This window comes from Gracilinanus agilis, chromosome 2, assembly GCF_016433145.1.
Source record: "Gracilinanus agilis isolate LMUSP501 chromosome 2, AgileGrace, whole genome shotgun sequence".
NCBI classification, from domain to species: Eukaryota; Metazoa; Chordata; class Mammalia; order Didelphimorphia; family Didelphidae; genus Gracilinanus; species Gracilinanus agilis.
The window spans coordinates 350,893,476-350,900,586 of NC_058131.1; the positions used below are offsets into that span (position 1 = coordinate 350,893,476).

Consider the following 7,111-nt stretch of genomic DNA (forward strand, 5'->3'; position numbering starts at 1 on the left):
TAGACAGGCCCACATGAAATTCTATTAACTACTACAAAAAGTATAAAGGTCAAAGGGAACGATCCATGGTTCCACATCACACATGTGAAATCACTAAAAGAAGACGTGACTCAACAGCAACTAAATCCAGACTCCACAGAAATAACATCTGAAAAGCAGTCTATAGAAACCATAAACATACATCCAAGCAGTGATATAGGAGAATTAAATGATGATTAAACCATTTAACAGAAACATCAGCAAAATGAATATCCATAGAATGAACCATCTTGGGAAAATGTCAATAAATCATTATAACATCAAAATCAATAAATCAATAAGAATCAATAAACCAACACATGCAAACAACATATAGAAACATCAATTTGAACCTACAATAGATACCATCAAGAAAAAACTCACTTCACAAAAATTCAAAAAAAATTTTTCACTATACAAAATAACACAAATTACACAATCACATCTATGCAACAACAGATACAGAAGAAAAGAAGGGGACAAGTAACTTCAGTCAATTTTGGACAACCAACAAAAGGGGATAAACTGATTACAGATGAAGCACAGAAGTAAAACTTCAAGACATCACAAGGACAAAGCGACAAGGACAACAAGATGAGACAGAAGTGTCAAGCATCACAAAGAACTGGACAACATCAGGACAAGAAGAAAGGACAATTCCATAATCTTCAAAGAAAACTAGATTTGAATTGTGTAGAGTGGAAACATAATACAGCATAATATAATCTTCAGCACATAGTCATTGCATCCAACAAAATAGCATGCATGCAATACAGTACATAAACAACTGAAGAATAAGGCTGAATGGAGTAGGTGAGTATACCCATGACACAGGACATTCGTAGATCAAATTTCATTACATGAAAATTCAAACAACTTCACATGTACATAGCTGTACATAATGCAAATAGTTAAGAGCAGTTTAGTACCTTATGCACACCAAGGGATATATTGTACCTTGATCTGGATAACAGTGCTTCTGTTGCTCTAATATGTAAAAAGTTACACTGTATATATGTAAAATATGCACTAACATATGTAAATAGAGTTGTACTAACATGGTTAGGGAAAGACAGGGAATTTGTGTGAGAATTAGAATAGGGTCAGAATATTGTCTACAAATAAGATAAAACATAATGTAATGTACACAGTATACATCCAACAGTAATATATTGCAACACAATATAGCAAAGTAACAATATATCACATCAGATACATAAAAATGCAAACATGTTAGGATACATTGTATTCTTTATGGAATAAAACAATGTATAAGTACTAATAAGATTAGAATTAGCTATACGATAAGTAAGTACTAACAATGAATAGTTAGTTACTAATGAAATTAGCTATTTAGTTAATATTTACCTAGACTAATATACTAGGGATAGTTTAGAATAGTTTAGTGTAATAGGGAATAGTATTAGATTAGATTAGAGGATAAGATAAAATGAGATACTAATGTACAGTACAGTGCAAGTACAACAAACATAACAAAATAGCATTATATGAAGAACATATAACATCCAAGGATCACATATCACAAAATAATGTATATTGTAAATTGCATTATAGTATAAGTATTGTATATATGTAAAGGATGTACACACATATAATTGATGTGTATATATTATGTGTACATATATGTATATCACACATGTATACAGTGTATATAGTATATGTATGTATCATGTGTATATATGTATAGGTATAAATTCTGTGAATAATTTTATATTAATTGAGTTGCAAATATTTAAATGTAATTTGCACAAGTGAGTTTAATGTTTTGTTAAATATGTATTTTTCCAAACTTATTTGCATTTATTAGTTAGTAGAATGTTTCTGTTTAGTATAGGATCAGAGGAAAATCCCACAGTGAGACATCTAATCCCCTTGACCTTACAGGCTGGCCCTGTCAGCCTGAAGTTAGAGTCAGTTTAGGGTCTTTCCCATCTACCAGCCCTTGGACCCATTTTCTAGACCAGTAGTGTTTGAGTGACTGTTTCTCCTTAACCTTACCCTTTTAACTAATTATTAAACTGTTACTTTAAACTCCCTGGTGCTTCTTCTCAGCCCAGTGAACTCACCATAGTAAGTAGGTATCCCTGGTTGAGGTAGTATGAGGGTCAGTTGGATCTCAACTGCCACTCACTCACACTGTGACAATTCATTCCCAAGTTCTGTGTTTGTGGGTGTGAGTGTGATTTCCCCATTTGTATTTATTACCAAGGCAGTGGCTGCATTAAGGACATCTGAGAGGAAAAGTAATAACAACTATAGAAATACTGCCAGTGCAAACACTAGATACCAAAGGCCTAGGAGGTGTTACCTATGCAACAAGATTGGGCACCTTGTAAGACAACTGTAGATTTAGAGGCTAATTTGAATCAAGCATTACATTTTAAGTGATGATTTTCCCCAGTCATATTTTTTAATAGTGGTTAAAGAGGGTGAACTTTGAAATTTTCAAGATCCCCTCATTTTCCACTCCACACACTATCTCTAGCTTAGATTATTGCAGTAGCTTTCTTATTGTTCATCCTGCCTCAAGTCACTTCTCACTTCAATCAACTGCCAGTGATTTCCCCAAAATTCCGGTCTGGCCATTCTACCCCTTGTTAATTTGGGAAAAACACAGAACTATTAAATAGTCAGAAAAACCAAGTCTTTAATCAGGAAAGGGATAATGGTACAATCCTTAGGCTTCCACATAAAAATGCTCAAAACCCACACAAAGCCCAAGGCTCTGGCTACTCTGGCAGACAGTATCCCTGGGAGTACTGTAGGAAATAAGAGATAAGGGAAAAGTATGGATTGTCTTTAAGAAGAAAGGAGGAGAATTTAGATACAAGACCTGGGGGGGAGGAGGGGAGAGATTCTGTAAGGAGAGGATCTTGGAATTCAACTGGTTTTAACTGCCTAATTTAACACTCCTAATTTAACTTTCCACAGAGCTGAAAGGAGAATTTTTGCTTTGGCATTTTCCCTGGGAAGAACTAATCTTGTGAAAAGGCTAGGGATTCCTGGGTTGGAGAATTTGCCTTGGAGCAGACTGTCTTTTCCCTGGAGTACAGAGATTCACCTGTTGGAGAACTACCAGTCAGAGATCCACTTGCCTAAAGTAATCCCAAGGGTTTGTCACCTGGGACTCTGGGTTACCTAAGAAGCCTTCGGCAGACTCCTTATCCTTATCCTTCTTAAAGACAATTTGGGTAGTTAGATTAGTAGATAGTCAGATAGCATCTGGGTTTTAAGTATGAGCAGGGAGTGGAAAGGCAGGGCCTACGGAAGCAACAGAATAGTACTTCTTGGGAGGTGTAAGTTGGGTGGAGGTTAGATCTGTAGTTTTAGGATTCTTCCTACCCTTTACCCAAATTAAGAAAATAAACTTGGTTTCAAAAGCCCAAGGGTTTTGTGCTTTGTTGGTCCTGGGGAGGTCTCTAGGTGGGTGTTTCTCATCTCCCATCCATCTAGGCCTTTCCCAAACAATCTACCTCCCTTTGGAGGAAGGATTTTATTTCAGTGCCATCATGCTAGATGACAACTCAGGGGAACAAAAAAATTTGGGGAATTTATATACTTTTTGGGGAACCAAGGGACAGGGAAATATGATTGATCCACATTACCATGGCTACAAGGAAATGGGAGTGTTCAAACTACACTGACAGGCTTGGGAAAGGAAACCATAGCCTCTGTCTTCCCTCCCCTCCCCTCCCCTCTCCTTCCTTTACCTCCTCCCCTCCTCTCTCCTTCCCTTCCCTTCCCTTCCCTCCCTTTCCCTTCTTTTTCTTTCCCTTTTTTTGGTAAATGACAAAAAAGTATTTTTATTTTGACATCTGAATAAGTGTTAACTCTTCAGGGCACTACCTTTGGTATCTTTTCCAACTTATTCATCAGTTTGTTGCCCTGTGCCTTTTTCAACATAGATGCCATCCAAAAATTTTCTGATATCCTTGTTTTTGATTGATGGTCTGTTGGATCAGGGCAGCTGAGTTTGATACAATTTCAATATCATTTCTTTCAAGAATTAACTCATCTTTCTGGACTTCAGAAACAGCATGAGCCATACCTGGTCTCATGTGTTTTCTTTGGATATATTTTCCACCCCAGAAATTTCCAATAAGTGAGCCATTTTCTTGAATAACAACATTGATGAAGAAGTAAGCATACACAGACCTCATCTTGTAATGATAACTCAGTGTTATGCTTTTTTTGAGAATGTTTAGTACATGACCACATATTGTGTGCATGGTGTCAAGTTCTTTTCAATTTCCCCCCCCACTTATCCAGCCTGCAGTCTTTTTTCCTTCTTTCCAAGGAGACTGAATTCAGCACTGATATAGTTGAAATCCCTTTGGAGGATTCCTCTGGGGTTCTTCGCAAAAACTGTCTGACCCTTAAAAGAGATGCCAACAATTTCTGGGATGTCAACCATCTAGTTGCTTAGAATGGTCTTTATTCTGGTAGTAAATAGGCCAAAGAAAGCCCATATTTTTATTTACGCATATCTTCTACATCCTCTTCTTTCTCTGCATTCCCTTCCCTTAGCTTTCCTTTTCTTGTTTGGGATTTGAGATTTTGTTAGTGAGGTAACTTCCCAGGAGGGAGCTCCCTCTCCCAATTTATTTCTGCAAATGGTCTTAGAGAGTTCCTTTGGGACACTGAGAGGTTAAGTGAGGGGTCACAGTTCTAGAAGAAAGAGGGTCCTCAGACAGAATCTAGGCCAATATCCTCATTTAATACATGAGCATGAGACCCGGGAAAGTGACATGACTTGCCTAAGGTCACGTGGGAGATGCACAGAAGAGATACACACACTGGTGGTCCTTTGAGTCCAGAGCTTGTGCTTCTCCCACCACCCTGCAATGCTTCCATCACAGAAAGTATGGATTTAGAGTGGGACTTAAATGCAGATCTTGCTTATTCTCAGCAGGCTGCTTAGCTACTATACTAGGAGAATACTATCCCAACTTTCATCCCAATACTCTGACCCCCATAAACTCTATCCAAACTCCTTCTTTGAATGGCTGGGAAAGCAAAAAGGTTGTGGGGGTCTGAAGCCAGCAGAAACTCTGAGGAATCTCCCTCAGTCAGAAAAGGGAAGATAGCTGAAGAGACTTTCCTTCTTGCCCACCTTTAACTGATTCTTAGAGCCACAACAGACTAAGGCAGAAGGAAAGGCACAAAAGGCTATCTCATTTTCAGGAATTGCACTGAAAATTATTTGTATTTCATAGTCATAATCTTTTGTTACTATTTAATCTTTTTCACTTCCTTCACTTTCCAACTTGAATTATACTATATATTGAAGTATAATTACATATATAATAAATACTATATGTACATATAAATTATAATTAGGTAAAGAAAACTAGGAAGCAGCTAGGTGGATCAGTGGTTAGAACGCTGTGCTTGGAGTCCTCAGACATATACTTGTGTGGTCCTGGACAAGTCACTTAACCCTGTTTGCCTTAATCTACTGGAGGAGGAAATGACAAACCAGTCTAGTATCTGTGCCAAGAAAATCATATGGTTTGTTGTGCTGTGATGTGCCATGGTCCACCTGGTCACAAAGTGTCAGACACAACTTAACAAGGCTGGCTTTTCCTTCCACTTTGGAGCAACTAAGTGGCACAGTGGCTAGGGTAGTGGGTAGAGCACCAGGCCTGGAGTCTGGAAGACTCATCTCCCTGTGTTCAAATCTGACTTCAGACTAGCTGTTGTGACCTTGGGCAAGTCACTGGACTCTGTTTGCCTCAGTTTCCTCATATGTCAAATGAGCCAGAGAAGGAAATGGCAAACCACTTCAAGATCTCTGCCAAGAAGGCCCCAAATGGGTTCACGAAGAGTTGGACAGGACTGAAAACGACAGAACGACATTTGCTTTACTTGGGCATATGGAAAGTCTGAGCAGCTACTCAGGGTGCAATCTCTGCATGTGCCAGCAGATGGCACTGCGAACCGTAGCGATTCTTGGAGCCAGGCTTCTGCACAGGTAGCAGGACCTTGTCCGTCTAGTCCTTTGTGCAGGCGCCGACAGGACCCACCTTTCTCTTTTCGGACTTCGGCCCAGGCTCGATACCGGAGTGGTCTACAGTCAGCTGGAACAGGGAACAGATTGTTATATTTTAACGCCTCAGAAATCAGCGAACGCTACAAATTAGGGCTTGTCTGATTGTTTTGAGGATTGACTAGACTCTCCGAAGTGATGGAGAAAATGTTAATGAAGCAGATTACATTTTAAAGCATGTGGACCACCCCCACCCCCACCCCCACCCCCCTGCCTCTCCCCCGTTCCGCCTTCACTTCCTTCCCCAGCCGGTTGTCCGGCATTTACTGGCCTGCTCCCGGTACACCTGGGGAAACGAATTAATTCCTGGCATTCATTCGACGCTTCTTGCCTCCGTGAAGTTCCCCATTTTGAGTGATCATCATTCAGCTGAGTCGTAGATTAGAGTACATTTGCTCCATGAAAGCAAAAAGACCGCCGTCTAGACCAAAGATCTTTAGCTCCTCCCCCCAGTCTTTTCTTAGTTTTGCAAACGAACATCTTTTTAAAATTATTCATTTTTACACGTAAAACCCAGTGGAATTGCTTGTTGGCTCTGTGAGGGGAGAGGGAGGCGGGGAGGGAAAGAATACGAATCATGTAACCATGGAAAAATATTCTAAATTAATTAATTAAAAAAGAATAATAAAATTATTCATTAAATTTTTTTATTATTTCATTAAATAATTCCTGTTATATGAACACATTTTAACAATCATTTAAAAAAACAAACAAATTTACTTTCTGTCTTAGAAGTAACACTGTGTATTGGTTCCAAGGCAGAAGAGCAGGCAATGGGGGTTAAATGACTTGCCCAGAGTCACACAGCTAGGAAGTGTCTAAGGTCATATTTGAACCCAGGACCTCCCATCTCTAGGTCTGGCTCTCAATCTACTGAGCCACCCAGCTGCCCCTTGCCAGAGGTTTACCAAGTTTCTCCCAAAAATAAAGGTCCATTTTTTCCTTCCTTGCTTCCTCTCTCTTTCTTTCGAAATTTCTCTCTCTCTCTCTCTCTCTCTCTCTCTCTCTCTCTCTCTCTCTCTC

At 39.2% G+C, this 7,111-nt stretch overlaps 1 pseudogene; it reads right to left on the reverse strand.

Moving 5' to 3' along the window:
• Positions 1-3,904: 3,904 nt before the first annotated feature.
• LOC123233759 lies at positions 3,905-6,351 on the reverse strand (annotated as a pseudogene).
• Between the last annotated feature and the right edge of the window lie 760 nt (positions 6,352-7,111).